General features: G+C 51.1%; 1 protein-coding gene across 7 annotated transcripts in view; it reads left to right on the forward strand.

Moving 5' to 3' along the window:
* GRB10 (growth factor receptor bound protein 10) overlaps positions 1-22646 on the forward strand; it is a 209306-nt gene that overhangs the window by 17849 nt on the left and 168811 nt on the right. For all 7 annotated transcript variants that reach the window (XM_069587312.1, XM_069587318.1, XM_069587315.1 and 4 more), the window contains exon 2: positions 17276-17429. The gene's annotated coding sequence lies outside the window, so the exon portion shown is untranslated. The remainder of the gene's footprint in view (positions 1-17275; positions 17430-22646) is intronic.

A 22646-nucleotide genomic window follows, 5' to 3' on the forward strand; every position in this document is an offset into this window, starting at 1 on the left:
TCTGGCTGCTCCTCGCGTTGCTGAGCCTGGGATGTCAGCGTCTCCAGCCAGCAGTGCTGCGCGTCTGTTTTCTTCAGTTCTGTCGGTGCTCACTTCTTATATTTTGAGGCTCTTCTCTCAACATACAGTGTCTTCTCTGTCTTCTGTAACAGTCCTGACTTACAGTATATTTTGGCTAATGTAGGTATAGCAGTCCCAGGTCTCTTTTTATTAATATTAGCATGAAATGGTCTTTCCATCATTTTATTTTCAACCTGATGGTGTCTTTGGGTTAAAACGGAGTCTTAGCACATTGTTGGATCATGTGGGGTTTTTTCCCCCCTCCTTTCTGCCCATCACTGCCTTTTGATTGGAGGGTTTAATCTTTTTACAGGTAATTACTGATAAGGAAGAAGTTTACCAGTCTGCCATTTTTGAGGGTGTGCATCTCTTCCAGCTTTTTGTCCTTTATTTCTCTAGAAGCCTTTCTTCTCAGAATGATCTTTGTGCTTTAGACAGACTGCTGAGATGCGAACAGCCACCGCGTAAGTGACTTTGGGGAGAACGCCGTATGGAGCAAGCAGCCTTGAGGCGGTTGTTACGAGGCCCTTGGTGACCTAGTCCTGTCCTTGCTGGGTGGGGTGATGCGGCCGAGTCTGCGGGACTCTAGCGCTGCTGGGCCGGGATCCTGTGCTGCTCTTTGGAAAGGAGCGGAGCAAGCGCTTGACTGGGTGAGGGGCGATTCCTTCCTTTGTGAAGCTGAGTTTCCAGGAATGCGCGTCGTGTGACCCCCAGGACAGCGCTGCTAGTCAGGGAGAAAGGATCTTCCCTTGGTACCTGGGGAAACCGGAGCCCTCGGAGACAGATGCCTTGTTCAGGGTCAAGTGTGTGTTGGTGGAAGGGTTAGGATTGCCCTCTCAGAATCCCAGCTTCATCATCCTCTGTGCCCCTGGGTGCTGCCAGGGAGGAGGAAGGGGTAAGGGGGAGGGGGGGTCTTTCTGCCCACTCAGACCCTGCCAGGATGCGGATTCTTTGCTCCCAGGATTTGTGAACCTTAAAGGAAAATGCCAGTCAATTCCTTGCATGGTCCCGACACACAGTAGGTCTTCGTTCATTTCCCTTTTCCTGGGGGACTTCTGCAGGAAAGGTGACGTGTTCCTGGGAGTCCTGGGACCCTTGGGTTCAGGATGGTCTCGGGGCTGTTAAGTCCACCGACAGAGCTGTTTCTCCCTGTTTCCTGGCTGGGTGGCCACATCGGAGCTTGGAGTGTCACCGCCAAGGCCTGGGGTTTGAGGCCTTTGGAGGCAGGACCTGCTCTTGCCCCCACCATGCTCACAGTTCTGTCCTTTCCTTATTCCTTGAGACCCTGGGGGTCACTGGGGGTGGTTCCCAAGGTGCAGAAGTCCTCCTGCGTCGATCTCCGTCCTCGTGACAGTCTCACATAGGCTCTGGTACGTCAGTGCTGGGCTTGGGGGCACTTGGGTGCCATTTGAGTCCACAGGACCTTTTTTAAGCCTGGCAGGGTCACCTGGGGCTTCCCCGAGGTGAGGACGTGCACACAGGCACTGGTCCCTCTCGGCTCCCTGGGGAGTAGGAACCTGAGGATAGAGGTGACGGGTATTACGGAGGCCCTTGCCCTATTTAGCAGAGTCAATCTCACGTTCTCGGGTCAGAAATAGATCCTCTTTCCCCTCCTTAAGCGCGGGTGCTGCCCCGGGGGTGGTAATCCTGTTGAGAAAGCCCGAGGAGGCGGGAGACGCCAGGGGGCTGTGGCTCCCAGGCCCTGGGAAGGAAGTGACATCGGGCTTGGCACTGGTGGGCACCAGGTGCGTTGACACTGTCTGCCCTGCTCTCTGGGCCTGTGCCTAGCTCCCCGGGGGAGGGGGAGTCCCACCTCCCAACCGTGTGGCCATTCCGGAAATACCGGACCTGTGACATCTTTCCTCTGCTGTGGGCCCCCTTTGGCAGCTTATTTGATGGGGGCAAAGGAGAAGAGGGACAGGTGCTGAGTGACTCAGAGCCCTGTGTCTTGCCAGAATCGGGGCGGGGACCAGTCGAGGTCTGAGGGGTTCCTGGGTCCCCTCCTCTGCACCTGGAATGGAGCCCACATGGGCTCTGACAAGGGACACTATTTGCAGGGCTATGTCTTGGATGAAGAGTTCTGAAATTCAGCATCATTTCTTAGAAAATCTTCCCTAAAGAAGACGTCTCTGGGTTCAGAGTTACTGAGGCCAAGTAAGGGGAAGTCTGGATCTTCGGTCTCTTGGCATCTTCAGACTCTTTGTGTTTAAAATATGGGTGCAAAGTGAAAATGATTATGGCAGGAGCCACATGCCGCAGGTCAGCTGAGGTGACCTGTGTTCTAGGCTGGGTCGGGGAGAGTCAGGTCCATGCGGTAGCGTCCATGGGTGGGGGGAAGCTCTGTAGTCTGGTCCAGGATGCCGTGGGAGGGCGGTTCTGACGTCTAGTCTGGCTGCATTGGCTGAGCGCATCCTGCCTACGTAGGACATGGGCTGCCCTGTCCTACGCCATGTTTAAGATGGGGGGTCTGAAGGGTCTCAGGTACCTATAAGAACAGTTGGGAGCTAAGGAGAGTGAATCAGCAGAGACCCAGAAGGCAGAGGGGGTGCTCTATTTATTGGATGTGGAAAAGCTGAGCTGTGATGGGGGAGCAGAGGGACCTGCCTTCTCTTCGTTCTGCCCCTCTTTCTGCTGGTGGATCTGAAGGGCCAAGAAGCATGCAGCCTCCAGAGGGCACAAAGGGCCCTCTGAGACCACAGAGCCCACAGGGTAGGGGTAGGGGCCTTGACGGGGGCCTGAGCTCCACGGGAGGACAGACCAGCAGTGGGAGCGGGACAGTCTTAACCACAGGACCTGTTTTTCTCTGTCCGTTGAGCTGTTTTTACTCACAACACTTCTGACAACAAATGTAAGGTGTTTCCTCCCAACATCAATTCTCCAGTTTTTCAGGCACTAGCTGAGTGTCCTACTGCTCAGCTCAGCTCTGACACCATCGGCCCAGAGTTAGAACCAGAGCCCACAGGTTAAAGGGCCTGACATGGCCCCTGGCACACAGCTCAGGAACAGCCAGATGGGAGTGATGCATAAGGTTAAGGTGTAGGGGTGGGGTGCATCCCTCTCAGCACCCCAGAGTGTTTACCAACCAGGAAGCTCCCCGAACCCTGTTCTTCAGGGATTACGTGGAGGCTCCGTTCCGTATGTATGATTGATTAACACATTGGCCATTGGTGATTAGTTCAGTCTCCAATCCCTCTCCCCCCACCAGGGTCATGGGATGGAGCTGCAGGTTCCAGCCCTCAAACTGTGCCTTGGCCTTTTGGTGAGCCCCAATTCTGAGGCTGTTTAGGGAACCCCAGTCCCCCAGCTGCCTGTCACCTCATCAACATACAAAAGACACTCACCACCCCCATGAGTTTCAGGGGTACTGTACCAGGAACTGGAAAAAGACCAGATATTTATCTGTTTACCACCCAGGTAACACATGCAAGCCTCAGAGCACATCCATGGGGTGTCGAGAACCTGTGAGCTTGGAGCGCGTAAGGACAGGGCCAGGACTGGGAGGAACATGTGATGTGCATTTGCGAAGAGGATGATCTCGTGGCTGAAGCAGGGGGTTTTGGTCACAGTGGAAGATTCCTTCTTGGGTCTGGATACTGTCTTTCTTCCCGTGAGGCTCCCTGTGTGGAGCGATGGCTCTTATCTTTCCTGAGCATCTGTCATCATAATCTACAATCACAGAAAACTAACCAATTTGATCACATGGACCACAGCCTTGTCTAACTCAACGAAACCATGAGCCACGCCGTGTGGGGCCACCCAAGACGGACGGGTCATGGTGGAGAGTTCTAGCAAAATGTGGTCCACTGGAGAAGGGAATGGCAAACCACTTCAGTATTCTTGCCTTGAAAACCCCATGAACAGTATGAAAAGGCAAAAAGATAGGATACTGAAAGAGGAACTCCCCAGGTTGGTAGGTGCCCAATATGCTACGGGAGACCAGTGGAGAAATAACTCCAGAAAGAATGAAGGGATGGAGCCAAAGCGAAAACAACACCCGGTTGTGCATGTCACTGGGGATGGACGAAAAGTCTGATGCTGTAAAGAGCAACATTGCATAGGAACCTGGAATGTCAGGTCCTTGAATCAAGGCAAATTGGAGGTGGTCAAACAGGAGATGGCAAGAGTGAACGTCGACATTCTAGGAATCAGTGAACTAAAGTGGACTGGAATAGGTGAATTTAACTCAGATGACCATTATATCTACTGCTGTGGGCAAGAATCCCTTAGAAGAAAGGGAGTAGCCATCATGGTCAACAAAAGAGTCCGAAATGCAGTGTTTGGATGCAGTCTCAAAAACGACAGAATGATCTCTGTTTGTTTCCAAGGCAAACCATTCAATATCCTGGTAATCCAAGTCTATGCCCCCAACCAGTAATGCTGAAGAAGCTGAAGTTGAACGGTTCTATGAAGACCTATAAGACCTTTTAGAGCTAACACCCCAAAAAGATGTTCTTTTCATTATTACTGGAATGTAAAAATAGGAAGTCAAGAGATACCTGGAGTAAGGAAAATTTGGCCTTGGAGTACAGAATGAAGCAGGCCAAAGGCTGATAGAGTTTTGCCAAGAGAACTCACTGGTCATAGCAGACACTCAACAAGAGAAGACTCTACACATGGACATACCAGATGGTCAACACCGAAATCAGATTGATTATATTCCTTGCAGCCAAAGATGGAGAAGCTCTATACAGTCAGCAAAAACAAGACTGGGAGCTGACTGTGGCTCAGATCATGAACTCCTTATTACCAAATTCACATGTAAATTGAGGACAGTAGGGAAAACACTAGACCGTTCAGGTATGACCTAAATCCAATCCCTTATGACTATACAGTGGAAGTGAGAAATAGATTTTTAAGGGACCAGATTTGATAGACAGAGTGCCTGATGAACTATGGATGGAGGTTCATGACATTGTACAGGAGACAGGGATCAAGACCATCCCCAAGAAAAAGAAATGCAAAACAGCAAAATGGCTGTCTGGGGAGGCCTTACAAATAGCTGTGAAAAGAAGAGAAATGAAAAGCAAAGGAGAAAGGGAAAGATACAAGCATCTGAATGCAGAGTTCCAAAGAATACCAAGGAGAGATAAGAAAGCCTTCCTCAGCGATCATCGCAAAGAGATAGAGGAAAACAACAGAATGGGAAAGACTAGAGATCTCTTCAAGAAAATTAGAGATACCAAGGGAACATTTCATGCAAAGATGGGCTCGATAAAGGACAGAAATGGTATGGACTTCACAGAAGCAGAAGATATTAAGAAGAGGTGGCAAGAATACACAGAAGAACTGTACAAAAAAGATCTTCACGACCCAGATAATCACGATGGTGTGATCACTCAATAGAGCTGGACATCCTGGAATGTGAAGTCAAGTGGGCCTTAGAAAGCATCACTATGAACAAAGCTAGTGGAGGTGATGGAATTCCAGTGGAGCTGTTTCAAATCCTGAAAGATGATGCTGTGAAAGTACTGCACTCAATATGCCAGCAAATTTGGAAAACTCAGCAGTGGCCACAGGACTGGAAAAGGTCAGTTTTTATTCCAATCCCTAGGAAAGGCAATGCCAAGGAATGCTCAAACTACCGCACAATTGCACTCATCTCACATGCTAGTAAAGTAATGCTCAAAATTCTCCAAGCCAGGTTTCAATAATACGTGAACTGTGAACTTCCAGATGTTCAAGCTGGATTTAGAAAAGACAGAGGAACTAGAGATCAAATTGCCAATATCCGCTGGATCATCAAAAAAGCAAGAGAGTTCCAGAAAAACATCTGTTTCTGCTTTATTGACTATGCCAACGCCTTTGACTGTGTGATCACAACAAACTGTGGGAAATTCTTTAAGAGATGAGAATACCAGAACACCTGACCTGCCTCTTGAGAAATCTGTACAAAGATCAGGAAGCAACAGTTAGAACTGGACATGGAACAACAGACTGGTTCCAGATAGGAAAAGGAATATGTCAAGGCTGTATATTGTCACCCTGCTTATTTAACTTATATGCAGAGTACATCATGAGAAACGCTGAGCTGGTTGAAGCACAAGCTGGAATCAAGAGTGCTGGGAGAAGTATCAATAACCTCAGATATGCAGATGACACCACCCTTATGGCAGAAAGTGAAGAAGAACTAAAGAGCCTCTTGATGAAAGTGAAAGAGGAGAGTGAAAAAGTTGGCTTAAAGCTCAACATTCAGAAAGGTAAGATCATGGCATCCAGTCCCATCACTTCATGGCAAATAGATGGGGAAACAGTGGCAGACTTTATTTTGGGGGGCTCCAGACTCACTGTAGATGATGACTGCAGTCACGAAATTAAAAGACACTTACTCCTTGGCAGGAAAGTTATGACCAACCTAGACAGCATATTAAAAAGCAGAGATATTACTTTGCCAACAAAGGTCCGTCTTGTCAAAGCTATGGTTTTTCCAGTGGTCATGTATGGATGTGAGAGTTGGGCTATAAAGAAAGCTGAGTGCCTTAGAATTGATGCTTTTGAACTGCAGTGTTGGAGAAGACTCTTGAGAGTCCCTTGGACTGCAAGGAGATCCAACCAGTCCATCCTAATGGAGATCAGTCCTAAATATTCATTGGAAGAACTGATGCTAAAGCTGAAACTCCAATACTTTGGCCTCCTGATGTAAAGAGCTGACTCATTTGAAAAGACCCTGATGCTGGGAAAGATTGAAGGTGGGAGCAGAAGGGGATGACAGAGGATGAGATGGTTGGTTGGCGTCACCGACTCAATGGACATGAGTTTGTGTAAACTCTGGGAGTTGGTGATGGACAGGGAGGCCTGGTGTGCTGTGGTCCTCGGGCTTGCAAAGAGGTGGACACGACTGAGCGACTGAACTGAACTGTCATCTTGATGACGGCAGAGAATGAATTCTAGGAAGATGAAAGTGAACTTCAGGCATCTGTATCGGCGACCATTTGAAATTAGTCTGTTGTGCATGTTTGCATAGCCCAAAGGGCAGATGGAGAATGAGATGTTAACGTTTGAAAATTGATGCTGGACTGAAGTCTGAATTAGCTTTGCAGTAGGAGACTCAACCCCCGGGACACCATCCACATGAGGGACAGTGAGTATTCTGAGGGGCACTCACCTAACTCAGGTGGGCTTGAGAGTCATGTGCCCTGGGATGCCAGTCCCCTCAGTGGCTGTCTGACTGGTGAATGGTCTCCCTGTTTTTCCTTTCCTCTGGTCCAAGGAGTAAACTTTGCCAGACTTGGGAGGACCTGATTTTTGGTCAGTGATGTGTCGGTGACTTGGGTTTCTAAAGAAGTTAGCTGTTATGTAGGGCTGTTACCCATGGGGATTATCAACAGCTGAAAGTCCCCTGTTGGATTCCTGAGAACAAGTTCACGCAGAAGGTGTTTTTCGCATGTGCAAGCCATTTTTGCAGAATTGACAAAAACAATGATTGGGCACCGCGTGCTGCAAGCTGTTTCTCTTCCCACGTTATCGTTCCAGGGTCTTGATCAAGATTTGCCCAGACACTTGTATCTTGCATTGAAAACAAGCTTAGGGACTGCATTCTGATGGTTCTGTGATTCCCCAAGCTGGACTGAGAATGTAGTGAGCGCTCCACGCATGCTGGTGGAGTGGATTCAGAAGAATCATGAAGTTCAGGGCTCAGATGAGCATGCAAAGAGGTGGTTAAGGAAGACAGTACCAGCCTTTCAGTGGCTGGCTGGGAACTCCTGGGTGGACGAGAGCCTTAGTGTGACGTGCTTCCTTCAGCAGCAGGATCCTTTTAACTGGTGTCTAAAGAACATTCTCTTCTTTCAGGGGAATTGATTCTGGATGACAGTTACTTGGGAATTGAGGCAGCAATGTGAGTTCTCACGTTTTCTGCATAAAGTGCTAGATCCCTGCAGAAACAGAAGTAACTGCCTGAACCAGTGTTTCCCGACGCTGCATTGGCTTTCCAGATCGTGTGTGATACCTCTGACTGTTAGCCTTAGGAGAAGGGCCCAGTGCCCCCTCCACATCTGCTCTGTCCTACACAGCAGAGTCGAGTAGGAGAAGGGCCCAGTCCTCTCTCCACATCTGCTCTGTCCTACACAGCAGAGTCAAGTCGAGTCCCTGGGAGCGAATGCTGGGCGAGGAGACGACGCGAGCCCAGGGGCATGAGTGATGCCGTGGCTGCGTCTGCATTTTGGGAAGCCCAGTACTGTTCTGTGCAAACCCTGACTCTGTACCCTGATAGAAGATGCCCGCCTTGCACAGAGAAGAAGCCTGAGATCCAGAGCACCCTGGGAATTCTGCTCTCAGGCCCAGCTCCCGAGGCCCAGCACCCAGAACAGGATCACTGGGATGGGACAGGTGTGCAGGCAGGGGGTGGGGAGGATGGGAAGATGCAACGAGCGGTGGGAGGGTCTGCCCTGTCCGGCCACCCCGTTGGTCAGAGCTTTAGGCCTGCCCCAGGCACAGTGTGAACAGATTGGATACTTGATGAGCTGATGGTGGGCGCAGGGTGGCCAGGCCCTGTCGTGCTGGGCTCACTGCGAGGTGGCATCTGGGAGGTGGCTTGATATAGAACCACGTATGGAGGTTCCCGGGCCCCAGTGGACACACGAGAGCCTGCCATGCCTGCAGGGCTGCAGGGTCAGTGGAAGGGGCCCCTCGTCTTGGCTGCCACGCTGTGACATCCGCGGCACTAGGAGACGTGGGTCCAGAGGACCAGAGCCTGGGGCGCCTGCCAGACCGGAATAGTTCGCTTGCTAGAGCGTGGGCCCAGAGCCTGCAGGTCCAAGTGAAGGGCCGTGTCGCAGAGGAGAGCCCGTCCTCTGGGGGCTGGTGACTCATGGCGCCGGGGCCAGGCTGCGAGTCCTTCGTGCTCTGAGCTTAGGGAGCAGCAGAGTCTTCCTGTCCCTCCAGAGCAGCTGTGCTGGGGGCGGCCTCCAGGTGCGTACCCCGCCTAGTCTGCGGGGACTGCTGTCACACAAAACACGCGCACCTCCCACGGCTCCGGAAGCTGGACAGCCGAGGTCACGGTGCCAGCAGATTCTGTGTCTGACGAGGGCGTCTTCCTAGTTTGCAGACACGACCTTCCCATGTTCTCCCGAGGTGGACCCGCAGTACACACTAGCTTTCCGGTCTCTTCTCTTTTGCTTCTTCCCAGTTTTTTGAGATGTAATTGACATACTGCACTGAATACCTGTCAGGTATATAGCATGTTGATCTGATACATCCATCATGAAATGATGGCCAGAGTGTGTTTAGTGAATACCCGTCATCACATATAGATACAAAGTAAAAGGGAAAAAAAGTTTTCTATTACCGTGAGAGCTCTTAGGATTTACTCTTAACTTTCACATATGATGTGAGCAATGTGAATTACATTCACTGTGTTGTATGTTACATCTGAGCCCTTCTTCCAAGGGCCCTAATCCCATTATGGAAACCCCACCCTCATGACCTCATCTCACCTAGGGACCTCCCAAAGGCTCCACCACCTTGGGGGTCTGGGCTTTGACGTGTGGGGTGGGGGGGCACACAGCAGTGCAACCGGTAGCAGCCTCTCAGGGGCCTGTACTGCCCCTTCAGGGGTCAGCTGTGGCTTGCGGATGGAGCACCAGGGGTAGCTGGGCGCGCTGGTGATGTTCTCTGGCTCCTCGAGGGCTGAGCAGCCCGGCCAGCAGGGACTTGGTGAGCCACTGATAGGACTGAGCAGGGATGACGAGGACCATCGCATGGAGACAAAAGCCATTGCAGGTTCATGCTATTAGATCTTACGAGAGGAACACAGCAGTAGAGGAAGTGGCCAAGTATGATAGTTTCGAGTATGCCTCCTTGCTGGGTCTGTGCTCAGCCCTGCTAGACCCGCCCTCCACGTGCAATGGCGCGTCTCAGGGCTGCGGGTTGTCGTGTTCCAAGCGCTTCTGCCTCGGGTCATCCTCCGTGTCTGTCATCTTCCTCAAATGTTGATTTCTGTCTGAGCTGAGGACCAGCTTGCCATACTTTATCCTAGAAACCTAGAACCCACAGTCATGACTCCTGAACAGTCCCGAGGAAGAAAAGATGTGTTTCTCTTTGAAACATCAAGTTTGAAGCTGAGGGGGTGGTGGACTTCGGGGAGCGCCCTGTGCGCTAGCGCACGCTGGTAACGGGCTATTTGCAGAGTGGCAATAAAGCGTCCAAACAAGATCGGCTCCGTTTCTTGCCGGTTTATCTGGTGAGGAGGGGAGAAGCCCTGCCCAGCTGTTGGCTGACCCTCCTCCTGCAAAACTGTCGCTGCCTGAAGAGCAAACTGTGCTTTCTCCACGAGGTATACAGTGTCTTCACTTACTTTTCCTCATTCTTTTTTTTTTGACCTCCGAAGAGAAGAGAGTACAAAAGAAAGGAAAAGAAAAGAGAGGCAAATCCTTGGCATTTCTAGAAACAGCCTGTACAAAGGAGCCCTGAGATCATTTTCATGTGACCTCCCGGAAGCATTTAATGGCCTCATTGTTGGCGGGAGGGGGCAGCGAATTCTCTGGAATTCCTAGAATGGTCAGAGGGTGCTTGGGCAGAGGGAGGAGATGCCTGGGCGTCACCAGGATCCAGGGTGAGGGGTGGGGAGGCAGGAGGAGCAGGCAGGACCACTGCTCTGAACCTTGATGCCAGTTCTTCCTAGAAAGATAAATGATATTACACAATTGCCTTACTGTGAAAATTCCAGCCTGTAGTCTGCAGAGTCGAGTCCCTCTCGCTCTGTTCACCCTGCAGCCTCCCTCCCGTCAGAGATGCTTGGGGTTCTTCTGGGTCTTTTTCTCTGTGGAATTCCAGACAAGCTTGTGCCCTGTTGTCAGTTTCTCCCTTTTCGCAAGAGTGTCACGTTCGTCCTTATCTCTCTTCCTCCTTCATCTTAGTCACCATTAGTCAAGAGCGCCCTTCGCCAGTTCTCTGAGAAGAGCGGTGGGAGTCGTATCACTGCGTCCTCGTGTGAGGTCAGGACTGGGTCATCTCATCCCAGCACCGAGAAGCTGCGGACCTGGAGGGAGCGGGCTGCTTGCTGGGGCTCTTAGGCCCTCACCTGGTGGGGTTCTCCCCACCAGATCCACCTGCCAGCCTAGAGAGTCTCTGCACTGGAAGACCTGCCCAGGCTCCCATCGGGTAGTGTTTTCACCCTCTCAGCAAAGCCTTGTGCCCTCGGCCCGTGCTGAGAGCTGAGGGTGTTGCAGTGTTATTTTAATAAATAGGAGGTTTACTGAGTGCAGATTGGTGCCTGTGTTCATGGTAGTTTCTCTCGAGGCTTTTTGCTTCCCTCTGGACTTTGCACAGATGGTCTTTGGCTGTAGATGAGTTGATTTCTCCTTCCTTGCCTCCTGGTGAAGAACTTGAGTCTGGTATGGTTTTTTTTTTTTTAATTTTATATTGGAGTACAGTTGATTAACAATGTTGTTAGTTTCAGGTATATAGCAAAGTGATTCAGTTAACCATATACATGTATCCATTCTTTTTCAGATTCTTTTTTTCATTTAGGTTGTTACAGAATATTGAGCAGAATTCCCTGTGCTATACTGTAGGTCCTTGTTGGTTCTTTTATATATAGTAGGGTGTATATGTCAATCCCAGACTCCTAAGTTATCCCTCCTCCCATGCTTTCTTCCTGGTAGCCATAAGTCTGTTCTCTATGTTTGTGAGTCTGTTTCTGTTTTGTAAATAACTTCCTTTGTATCATTTTTCTTCATTGCACATATAAGTGATATCATATGATATTTGTCTTTTTCTGACTTCACTTGATAATCTCTGTCTGAGTTCATCCATGTTGCTGCAAATGGCGTTTCACTTTTTGTGGCTGAGTAATATTCCATTACTCACATTGAGAAATATCAATAACCTCAGATATGCAGATGACACCACCCTTAGGGCACAAAGTGAAGAGGAACTCAAAAGCCTCTTGATGAAAGTGAAAGAGGAGAGTGAAAAAGTTGGCTTAAAGCTCAACATTCAGAAAATGAAGATTATGGCATCCAGTCCCATCACTTCATGGGAAATAAATGGGGAAACAGTGGAAACAGTGTCAGACTTTATTTTTGGGGGGCTCCAAAATCACTGCAGATGGTGACTGCAGCCATGAAATTAAAAGACGCTTACCTTCTTGGAAGAAAAGTTATGACCAACCTAGATAGCATGTTGGAAAACAGAGACATTACTTTGCCAACTAAGGTCCGTCTAGTCAAGGCTATGGTTTTTCCAATGGTCATGTATGGATGTGAGAGTTGGACTGTGAAGAAAGCTGAGTGCTGAAGAATTGATGCTTTTGAACTGTGGTGTTGGTTCTGAAGGAGATTAGCCCTGGGATTTCTTTGGAAGGAATGATGCTAAAGCTGAAACTCCAGTACTTTGGCCACCTCATGCGAAGAGTTGACTCATTGGAAAAGACTCTGATGCTGGGAGGGATTGGGGGCAGGAGAAGGGGATGACAGAGGATGAGATGGCTGGATGGCATCACTGACTTGATGGGCGTGAGTTTGAGTGAACTCCTGGAGTTGGTGATGGACAGGGAGGCCTGGTGTGCTACAATTCACGAGGTCTCAGAGTCGGACACGACTGAGCGCCTGAGCTGCACTGCACTGAGCTGAGTGTCCCATTGTACATATGCACCGCATCTTTATCCGTGTCTCTGTCAGTGCACAGTAGGTGGCTTCCGTGGCTTGGCTGTTGTGAATCGTGCTGCTGTGAACGTTGGGGTGCACGTGTCCTTTATAACCGTGGTTTTCTCCAGATGGTCTGTATATCTTTTGGTGCCTCTTTTTTTGTGTTGGCCACCTGCCTCCAGGAGGTGTCTGGTAGGTGCCTATTATAAGGTTAAGAAGGCTCCTTATTTTATGCCCATCACTGAAATCTTAATTCCTGCAAGCAGGAGGTCGCCCCCTCCCCTATCCTCTATGCTTTGAATTTCAGGCTCTTCTTTATAGCTACTTTCTATTTCTCTAAAAGAAAAAAGATAAACTATGCTCCAAACAATGTAATTGAAAGGAAAAAAAAAGGAACAGCCTTACAAATAAGTGCAAAGGTTGTCCATTTTCTTCTCATGCAAATGATAGATTATCGGCAAGATACTAAAGCAGGTGTGTGGATTCAAACATCTATGGATTTGAATCTCACTTCTTCCATTTCTTAGTTGTGCGAGCTTGACAGCTGCTATATTGCCTCCCAGGCTTGGTTTCTCCACCCATAAAATGGGGTCATAATTCTACCTCAAGAATTGACCATATTTCATTATTCTCCATTAAGAACCACGTGTGTGTCTGTTATGAGTCTCATGTCCTTTTACTCCTTTTAATCGTCGAGAACGGCTCTAAAGCATTTGGTGAGGTGTCTGGCACAAGAGGTTGTTGCTCAAGGCTGCTCGTGGCCCCCTCTGCATCAGCATGGTGTCACCTTTATCTTGCGCAGCATCATCGGGAGAGTCAGGGAAGAGGGGACTCAGGGCTTCCCATCCCACGGGTCCTGTGTGCTCCTCGTGGGAGCTTGGTGATTCGGACACAGTCTCCTGTTAGGAGAGCTCGTGCTGCTGTAATGAAACGGTAACATTCATATTTGGAAGCCCAGCCCTTCTGGTGGTACTAGAAGGATTTCGACACAGCACCACCCTGTTTTAATTACTTTTGCTTTACAGCGTCTTCTGTGATGAGAACATTGTTCTCTTAATGCTTTATGCTGGACAGTCTTACCTTTTATTGTATTTTGTCAGTGTTCCTGAGATACTGTCTTTCATTGACAAAATTAATTTTAATTTTTAAGTTTATCATTTGAAGACAGTCGAAACCTTTGTGACGGTTAATCTTCCCGTTTAGGAACTTACGTTTCCAGACACCCAGGCCTGTGGTGATATTCTTTATTTTGCTGGGCTGGTCATAGTGCTGAACTAGCACAGGCGTGTATGCCTGTCAGCTGTGGAGAGTGGCTGTTTTCAGTCTGTCTTCTAGTCACTTACCGTGTGTGTCTGTCTCTGTCCTGCCCCTCGCTGCCCTGTGGACTCTGGATTCATTTTGGGGAGAAGAGTCCTGCCTCTTCCAGGGAGGCAGTCCCCTCATCCCACTGCATTTCCGTCCTGTTTGGCTTTGGACAGCCCATCTTCAGACTTGCTTGGTGTCCCCCAGAAGCCCCATGGTGAGGATTGGTAGTATCTTTGGTTCCGCTTGACCCTGAATTTGAGAAGCAGATAGGGTCTGGACGCATTCATAGGTTTTGGGTAAGTTTGCATGATGGCATCCAGTTGGGAAGCTCTTTCTGGGATACGAGTGCCCTGTCCTGGGGCTTGCTGTGCACCCTGTGGAGCTCGGGGTGTCTGCTGGTGGACGGGCCGCCGTGGGAAGGCGCTTCCTAGACTGGGTGAGTGTCACTGCTGAGTTGTTACCAGACCTTTCCTTTGTGTGTGTGGTTGGAAAGCATGATGTCGGCATTTGGATGGGAACGAACCTGGGTTTGAACCTCCTTGTGTTGCCAGCATTCTTATCCTCACGTTCTAGCATCTCTGCCCTGGAAGCAGCTGTAGCATCACTGGAATGCAGGTCCCATCTAAGTGCATCCGACGGCAGTGAGGGGCAGTGAGGATCCTCAGCTTTAACTGTTTTCCCTTTTCAGCCATCCAAAGGTTCTGGTGGTAGCATCCTGAGATTTTTATGATCACTTAGAAAACGTTGCCTTTTCTTCAGTTCTGTTTCATTCATATATTTCTCAGTTGTCTTCTAAGCGCCTTCTTACACCTTGAAAACAGAGCGGCCTCTGAGGTCAGTACAATCCTGAGTTTAATTTTTTTGATGAAAGGTATTTTGTCCCCTCTCGAGAAGCCCCAGCCTTCATTCCAAACAGCCCGAACAGCCTCATCGTGAAGCTTGGGATTTGTTGAGTGTCTAAATAGTCACTGTTATGACTCTAAATATTTAGTATGAGAAAGCTAGACAGAAGGAAAACTTTATATTAACTCAGGAATTTCTGGAAGGGATCAGAGGCACTCAACAGAAATCAAGAGGTCCTTTGTTTCTGAAACATTCTGGAAGTAAATGAAGGCATTTCTTTTTCGCCCAAGTTTGTATCTTCTTGGAGATTTCAGGTTTCGGTCACGTCTGCCTGTGGAACCACCCAATTGGTGATCAGCACCCAGAGAGTTCTGTGTCTCCTGTGGGTCTGGGTGCCGCTGGTGTGGTTCCTACAGGAAGCCTGTGGGGCTGTGCTTGGTGGGGGTCCAGGTGATTGGGCCCTGGAAATAGCACCTATGCCTTTGTTCCTGAGGAGGGTGCCGTATCTTAGTACCTCTTTTCAGCTCACCAGGTTCAAAAATCATGTCTTTGTTCTATCTGCTGTAGTTACATATTCACTTTCTTAAAAATAGATGAAAATGCTTAAAGTGGTGAACAGCTTGACAGGCAACTATGTCATTTAAAAAAATTTTTAGTATAAAAAGTAAATCTTCCAAACGTATATAATCAGCTGAAGGTCACAGGCATGAAAGATGCATTTGGAATTGGTCCTGGGGCTTTCGGATGACATCCAAGGAAAGATTTTTCCTCTGGAAACGAGGGGAGACCTCTCAGGATGTGAGGGTTAGAGGTGATGATGGGCATGTGATACTCTGTTGTCGTATGACCTGGTGCCCTTGCCAACGTGCCAGCCAGTTGTTGTTCAGAGACCCCCATGCCTATGTGACCATTCGCCTTTTTATTTCTTTTTAAGATTTTTAAACTTGGAGTCAACTTAGCTGCTGGAATTTAGAGCTGTTCCATTCGACATAAACATTATAACACTTTTCAGGCTTACACATTCTTTGAGGGGGAAAGCAGGCACCTTTCATCAGATGCCTTTGCATGCATGGGTAATATTCATCTTTGAGCAGTCGGAGAATCCTAATCAGGGGTCTCTCCCCTTTTGATCCTAGAAGTTCAGTGTCCCCTCTAAACACCAGCGGCCTTCGCAGCTTGCAGGTGACCGCTGTGTTCAGCATCTGACAGCAGGGACCTTGTTTGCTGGGTCCTAGCTCATAACCAGTGTTTGTCTAACATTTGCTGTGTGCTGTATCCTAAGTCTTTACACGCGTTTGCTCACTTCATGCTCATAAAAGCCCTGGAGGGAGATGTTATCTTCATGTCGGTTTTGCGGTGGGGCACGCTGATGCTCAGGGAGTGGGGTGATCTGCCCACAGGTCACCTGCTGAGACGGAGTGGGGTCAGGAGGTGGCAGGTGTCGTCCAGCTCCCGCACCAGATTCTTAGCCTGAGTGCCCAGACAGACCTTCTGCAGTGGCTTTCTAAGTCCTCGACCCTGGCCTCTCCCACGTCAGGTTGGAGGCAGGGCAGGCTTTGTTTCCACCATTGAGTGGTCAGGGTAAGCTAGTTCAGCATCCCTGGGTGACGTGTCCTCCACCCAAGGACACCGTGTCACAGACGCACAGGCACAGCGGTGCTCAGGACTTTTGTCCACGGAACCTTTGCTCTCTGCCGATCTCCCTGAGTCATCGAATGAGTGTGTTTCCTCTGGGCTTGGGGAGTTGAGTGTCAGGTGCTAGGGTCCTCTGGGAGGCAGCTCCCTCCCCTCTGCCCTGCAGAGGAGTGGAGCACACAGAGCTGTCTTGGTGACCAGATGCTCCCCTCTGGCAGGGGGAACCTCCGTCTCTGTCCCCCCACCCCTGACTCTGGAGCAGTGTCTTGGCCCTCCCAGTAGAAGTGAGAGCATTGAATCAGGAGAAATAGCCAGGATTCCCACTCCCCCTGTGGCACACGCGTGGGCCCTGCACAGGGCCTCTCAGACACTGGACACTGTGGCCAGAATCTGGTCTCAGATGAGGATGGTCCCCAGGGCGTGGGGTGAGGGCTGTAGCCTGGGAGGACCTGGGAAGGATGTGGGCTGTGATCTAGGTGCCAAGGATACCTTGCAGGTATAGACTTGGCCTTGCAAGAGAGCAGAGACCTGCCCAGTCCTTACCTGCCTGCCTTTTTTTGGGGGGGCGGGGTGGGGGAAGCACTCGGGCAGTGGCCTGGGACCAGCAGCTTCCCAAGGCGTGTCTGGTGTCTGGGGCCTCTGTCCCTGTGGTCAGCGCCACGGCAACTAGAAACCCGCTGCTTGTGGACTCCTTTTGAAGAGTCTGTCTTTTAAACAGTCTCCTTGAAAAGAAGAACATTTCTGTTTGTTTAAAAATTGTTTTAAAACTTGTATTCTTGGGTGCAGGGTGTAAAATTCACACTTGTGCAAATTCAGCATATTCAGTGGAGGCCTCCTTGCCTTTTCAGCTTTGGAGCTGGGCAGCATGCTGAGCCTGAAGAGGGGGCTGCAGGGGCAGTGGCCCTGTGACTGTGACCTGTGACCGTGAGCAGCCGCCACTTGTAGGTGCCTCTTTCCAGCCAGGTGGCCGCCAGACGCCCAGAGCCCCAGCAAGCGCGACAGGTAAGCTCTGGTTACTTTGCAAGACGTGGGTCTGTTCACTGTTGATGAAGGGGAGATTAGTAAATGCATCTTATTGCAAGTCACTAAGTGTGAGCAGAGACGTCCCACTGGGCCCTTCCTTCCAGGGTTTCTGCAGGAGCCCCCGCCTGCTCGGTGGCCTCCCCGCTCCCCATCTTTGAGCTGAGGTGGGTGGGAGGGGAGATCACAAGGAGCTTGGTCCAGGCCCTGCAGCCTGCCCTTTGAGCCGCCGTCCCTGCTGCTTCCCGCTCCGCTCCCCTTGGCTTCTGTGCAGTGACTGCTGATCTGCACATGTGCTCAGCTGCTGTCGTGTCTGAATCTTTTCTACCCCAGGGACTGTAACCTGCCGGGCCCCTCTGTCCATGGGATTTTCAGGCAAGAGTACTGGAGAGGGTGGCCGTCTCCTTCACCAGGGGATCTCCCCAACCCAGGGATTGAACCTGTGCTCCTGCACTGGCAGATAGATTCTTAACCACTGAGCCACTTGGGAAGGCCTGAGTGCTGATACGCTCCCAGGTTATTCTGAGATTGCCATGGCGAGCCCTCAAGAGTTGGCAGCTGTTCTTTTTAGAGCCGAGGTGGAAGGCCCTGCTCAGGCCCTGTTTCCTCCCCTCTGTTGGGGTTCTGCCCACCTGTACCACTGCAGCTGGGGGCGTGTGTGCCGTGACGGCCTGGGGCGGGTGCTGGCCCCTTCCACCTCACTGCCTCCTGAGGTGGCCGACACGGCGATGGACCTTCTCTCTCACCCCGGCTGGCCTGCCCGTGGATTCTTAGCATGCTGTTGGTGCATCTGAGGTGTCTGGTAGAGCACGGAGGCTGGATGGCCGTCCTGCACGTGCGCCTGCTGGAGCCTTTGCCCAGAAAGAGTAGTGGGTAGTGGAGACTGTATCAGTCAGCTCAGCTGCTGGAATAAACACCACATTCCGGCTGCGATCTTGGAGGCCAGAAGTGCAAGATCAAGGTGTGGGCGGGCTAACCTCTCCTGAGGCCTGTCTCCGGGTGTGTAGACAGCTGTCTTCTCCCTGTGACCTCACATGCTGTGTTTCTATGTCCTCTTCTTAGAAGGACACCAGTCTTATAAGGGATGAGGCCTCCAGGAAGTCCTCATTTTAACCTTTGTTATGTCTTTAAAGCACAGTCACGTTCTGAGATCCTGGAGGTTGGGGCTTTACCATGGCTGTGTTTGAATTTATCCCCTAACAGCAGGGACCGCCCCCAAGGCCAAGTGGCTGAAGGGGGACTGGGGATTGCGGCCCACGGTCCTTGGTAGGAAGGATATGCTCTGTCCATCTTGCGTCCTTCCCGCTTCCCAGCTCACTTCTCCACCTCTGCTTTCTGTTGCCTCCTTGCTGACCTTGTACTTCCCTCCAGGTTTCCTCTGTGGTCCACAGAGCAGAACAGACGGGTTCTTAATCTTTTGGGTTCCTTCAGTAGATGCTTCCTGAGTGTCTTCCTTATCTCAGAGGCTAACGTGGTACATAGTCTGTTCCGACTTCAAAAAGTGTGACGTTTTCATGTCTCCGTCCAGTTATTGGGCAGGACGGTTGAGCTTTCCTGCAGTGTGATGTTCCTCCCTGGGTGTCAGTGAGGCTTTCCGAACTCTCCTGAACCTTCATGGCCCTCGTGGTGGACAGATTGTGCCCTCAGACAGACTGCTTTCTGTGACGTGGGACCTTTTTCCTCTCCTCCCAGCAGAGGTGTATGAAGATCACAGAAGCACCTTGTCTCCTGGGAGAATAAATCACAGTGAAAATGCGCTCTGTGGCTGTGACAGCGCCACCTCTGGAGTCCGAGGCTTCGGGCACAGGCCCCGGGTGTCGGGGGCTCACCCTGTCCCTGTGTAGATTGTGTGGGGTGCTGTGGGTCCTGGGCCACATGATGCTCTCAGGCTGGTCCCCTGCCCCTTGACCCTGCCTCCCCTTTACCTGTGAGCCCTTCCTAATTGTCCTGAGATGCCTGGAAGATGGGGACTGTGTGTTTCTGCCGAGCCTTCATAGTGTAAGAGACGCATCTGAAAAAGGCAAGAAGACACCCTTGAGCTGCCCGAGCCCCCACTTCTCAGCACACCTGACCAGCCTGCACCTCCCGTCCTCCTTCTGGTCAGATTGGTCAAACACAAAAGACTTAAAGCTGTGGGTTCTGACAGCCGGGCCGGGCACCTCTTGGCACGGACGCAGCATTGAAATGAAGCCTCGTTTAACAGTTAATCCTCCTGTTTGGGCTCGAAATCTAATTATCCACGCGGCTTAGGCAGTGGGTCCACTGATGTGGAAGGCACAGCATGGGATTCATCCCACCGACACCCCCCGAGGGTGGGGAGCTGTGTCTGTGACCACCCAGCCCTCGTCCCCAGAGGTTCAGCAGGAGCAGTGACTAAAGGGTGGCCCCAGAGAGTGTCCTGCGGGGACTTTCCAAAATGTTCTCAGCTCCAGAACCCTTCCTTGACCGGGCCTCTTGCTCAGATGCCCTGTCTCAGCACCATTGCAGAACCCACGGCTGAGATGGGGCCTGGAGCCCACTGACACGGAGGGGCAGGGCTGTGGGAGCCTCCGTTGCTTCCCTGTGTCCCTGGGACCGTTCTCGTGATGGGCTTTAGCAGGGATGAGCCAGGGTGGAAAGCCTTTGGCTTTCTAAAGCCGGTTTGTGGTATTCCATGGCTGCATACTGTACCCTTCGCCCTGGCCAGTTCCTGAAATGCGTGCTGGTGGGGTGTGCAGGGGGTGGGGGGTGCACAGGTCCGTGGACTCAATGCTCAGACCATTACAGCAGGCTGTGTGGACTGTGCATGCCCGCCAGGGTGCAGGGTGGGGGTCCTCGGCATCCTCGATGAGCCTCTGCAGTACGGGGAACACATTTGACCCAAGTTAGGCTCACCTGAGTACCTTAAATAGATGCTTGATTGAAACATCAATAGATGCATTCTTACTTGCCTGACTTTGATCTGCTTATTCCGTAAGTTCCTCGTGAGCAGCCATGTGGTACCTTGTCTGCAGGCGTGAAACACACTTGAGTAGCGTGATTCCGTTAAGCACTCTCGTTCTGTTGGATCTGTGAGTTGGGTGGAACCCAGCCCCCCGGAGTTCCAGAAAGATGGTATATCACGAAATGAGAGGGTCCGAGGGGGCCCAGTGGGAGGGCAGTTAGGGGAATGGTTTTGTCACCTCAGGCTTGTGTATACAGTGGCGCCCACCAGGGCACCCAGCCCAGACCTAGGTGAACCCAGTGTGGGGCTCATGGGGTCGTGGGTGGTAACGTGGGGTGGGATGGATCGGATGGCAGCAGAGTTTCCTGGATCTCAGGACGCCTGTGTGATTTGGGGCCATGGTGATGAGAGAGATAAAGGTGCCGATGATTCCTATCATCCGATCTCTGTCTTCCCACTCCAGATCCCAGAGAGGCCTCTGAGTGCTTCCCTCCGCCTCGCCATCCTCGGGTCCCGTGTTTTGGCTGGTTGTTTTGTTGTCGCTGGATAGCTTTTCACTCACTTGGGTCAGAGCATCACGTCCCCAGGCTCCGTGTCCCTGCTGCGGCCCACTGACGGCCCAGCCTCTGGCGATCGCCCTCCCGCCGGGGCCCATAGAGGCGGTCCTGCCGCTGCAGGGTGGCTGGTGGGAGAGCGCCTCTCTTACTGGCTTGTTTGCCCTCGAGGTGCAGGCAGAGGAGAGCTCGTTATTGCTGTTGCCCATAGAGGCGGTCCTGCCCCTGCAGGGTGGCTGGTGGGAGAGCGCCTCTCTTACTGGCTTGTTTGCCCTCGAGGTGCAGGCAGGGGAGAGCTCGTTATTGCTGTTGCAGTTGTTTTAACTTACGTAGCAAGACACGGCTTGGCTGAGGGTAGAGACCATTTTTCTGCCCAGTTGCACGGATCAGTCATTCCTTCCCATTTACAGTATCGTTTGAACCAAAGTGTCCTCAGAATCTCACTAAAGATGGAATGGCTTCTGCCTTCCTCTCTTCAAGAGCAGAAGATCACAGCGTGCGCCTGGCTGTTTGGTCCTCACGTCAGCTCGCTGAGAACAGGTCTCTCAGAGACGCCCGTGTGCTGTGATGCGTGCTCTCTTTCCTTCCCTCCTGGGCATCCTCTCACCTCTCGGTTTCTGGATCAACGAGCTCCCCTGCCTTCTGTATCTGCTCCCTGTTTCCCTTCCCTCACTGCCCCTGTCCACTGTGTCTCCTGCCGTCTCGGCACGCAGGGCCTCCCCTGCAGAGCTCCCATATGGGTTTATTCCTGCCTCCTTTTGGGCGCTTTGCCCTTCCTGCCCTGAGCTGGCGATGTTGCCTGTGCCGGTCACTATCGCTGGGTTAAACCCAGAAGCAAGGTGAGCAGCCCTGAGCAAGGCCCAGTGACCTCACACGTGGCAGGATCTCAGTGAATGTCTAACTAGCTCTGTTGGGTCCAGCTATGTTGGAGCTGTATCTTAGCGAATTATTCTCTGATGAAGAGAAACCTAAGAGTCACTAAGACTGAAGAAGGAGAAATGCCTAAAGGCTGTCATGAAGAGTGAGGCAGGTCAGACAGAGAAAAGCAGACACTGTACTTTAACACGCATACGTGGACTTTAGGAGAGTGGTGAGGATGAAGCTGTTTGCAGAGCAGAAGAAGAGGCTCAGATGTGAACGAACAAACATATGGACACCAAGGCGGACAACGGGGTGGGCTGAATTGGAAGATTGGATTGACATATATACACGACTAGATAGCATGTTGAAAAGCAGAGACATTACTCTGCCAACAAAAGTCCGTCTAGTCAAGGCTATGGTTTTTCCAGTGGTCATGTATGGATGTGAGAGTTGGACTGTGAAGAAAGCTGAGCGCTGAAGAATTGATGCTTTTGAACTCTGGTGTTGGAGAAGACTCTTGAGAGTCCCTTGGACTGCAAGGAGATCCAACCAGTCCATTCTAAAGGAGATCAGCCCTGGATGTTCTTTGGAAGGAATGATGCTAAAGCTGAAACTCCAGTACTTTGGCCACCTCACGCGAAGAGTTGACTCATTGGAAAAGACTCTGATGCTGGGAGGGATTGGGGGCAGGAGGAGAAGGGGACGGCAGAGGATGAGATGGCTGGATGGCATCACTGACACTATGGACGTGAATCTGAGTGAACTCCGGGAGATGGTGATGGACAGGGAGGCCTGGCGTGCCGCGATTCATGGGGTCGCAAAGAGTCGGACACGACTGAGCCACTGAACTGAACTGAACCG

Source organism: Ovis canadensis, chromosome 4 (assembly GCF_042477335.2).
Source record: "Ovis canadensis isolate MfBH-ARS-UI-01 breed Bighorn chromosome 4, ARS-UI_OviCan_v2, whole genome shotgun sequence".
NCBI lineage: Eukaryota > Metazoa > Chordata > Mammalia > Artiodactyla > Bovidae > Ovis > Ovis canadensis.